Consider the following 1,954-nt stretch of genomic DNA (forward strand, 5'->3'; position numbering starts at 1 on the left):
ATAGTAAGGGACACCGTCCTTTGTTATAGATAGTGTTCAGCCGAGCTTAGACCAGTATAAAACAATGCTGTGTTGGACTATGGAGTACAATGCCTAATTTATCCCTAATACAGATAGCTTTCATGGCGATAATGCTTAATTTTGGTAATATGAGAACCAATTTCTACTTAATTTATGATTTCCTATTACATTTTGTTCTCTTTTCCTGGGTCCGCTCTCTGCTCGGTAAATAAGTGAAGATCCTGAACAGGGGACCCCTCAGAATGGCCTAAGTATTGCTGAAAACACATGTTGCGGAGGTATCATTTTGTCTTCTGATTCTGGAGAACTACTTTTAATAGCATGCAAATAACAGAAGTACATTTCCCTACTTGGGCTACATACTGTCAACGAATTGACTTATCTATGGTAGACATTTCTGTTTATCCTCCTGTTATTTATAAAAAAAAATGTAATAAAAAACATGAAAAACAAACTCTAAAATGCTGACGTATTTGTTTTTTCTGGATATGACAGGCATTTAGGAAACAAGCAATCATTTGTTTTAGCATCTTCTTGCTACATTAACACCCCGCGGAGTCCCATGTGGCTGCACTCACTGATCTCGCCAGGTTGGCTGTTATGTTGCGGGAGCATCTGGAAGTCATCAAGGAAATAAAATACACAAAATGGGATCTCGTACAGAAAAATCCTAGAACTTAATAAGATGTTGGCTTCAGACAGTGCAATGTCTCCGGGGAGAGAAAACATCTAAGAATCAGAGAAGGAAATCTTCCAGCAGCGAAGCAGATCCAGGTAACCAGCATTACATGAGATAGTCCATAGTATGAGATAGTCCATAAGGTCTGATAAACTGGCATTTTTGGATTCATAATTTCAATCTAACGTTTATTTTGAAGATCAGAATTAGAACGGCCATTTCTTTAGTAAGGTATACTGGGCTGCTTGGGAACATACTGGTATATACTGAAATAGGTGACAAAACATGGTGGGACCAGATTCTCTATCAATAATTTTTTATTGATCATTCATTTTGAAGGATCTCCACCAACCATGAATTTCCTAAAACTGTATAATACACCATTTTTACAAACTCCACACCTGACAATGTCCAGTTTTGAGGCATAGTCCCATGAATAATGGGACAACTGGCAAGTATGCCAATGGCTCCTGGCTTCACACTTAGGCCCCTCTCATGATGATCATTCTCATGACGGGGAGCAACAGGCAACAACGGGACCCGATGGCTCCCATTTACTATTATGGGGGCTTCCGGGCGCCGTTATGAATAGCGGGAGAAAAAGACGACACAAGCAGTAATTTTTCTCCCACTATTCTGCCCGGCTCTCCCGACAGCTTTCACACTGCCTAGTACTAACAGCAGTGTGAAAGAAGCCTAATAGAGCAGGACAATCTACAACTGTATGTTGCTTGGCATAAAAAAAAAAAAACTCACAGAACAAAGAAATGACACCAGTGTGAATGGAGCCTTAGTTTTTAAAGATATAATGAAAAAACTAAAGATTAGGGAGCACTGCTAGCCAGTACCACCAAAAAATATATGTAGGTTGCGATTGTGACTCACCCGGTGCACGTGGTGACTTCCGCAAAGCAGAGTTCACCACAAACCCCACCGGAGCCACGTAAACATCAATCAATCAATTCTTCCCCCACCACAAAGGTATCCATACGGTCAGTAGGAGGGCGCAGGTTTTCACATCCGGATATACAACATGCAGATCCATATAAAGTATTCATAAAAGAGAAAAAACATATATACCAGCGCTCAGAGGAATGATTCTTTATAAAATATAGAGGAAACCAGCAGTTAACTACCACTTACTCCACGGTGGGGGGGATGTAAGCTTCACTTTCCATAACCCCCTCCAAGTGGGCATATCTTATTGCCAGCAGAGCCCAGGCTTTACTCTTCCAGTACTCCCAGTACTACGCA

This window comes from Hyla sarda, chromosome 2 (assembly GCF_029499605.1).
Source record: "Hyla sarda isolate aHylSar1 chromosome 2, aHylSar1.hap1, whole genome shotgun sequence".
In the NCBI taxonomy this organism is placed as follows: Eukaryota; Metazoa; Chordata; class Amphibia; order Anura; family Hylidae; genus Hyla; species Hyla sarda.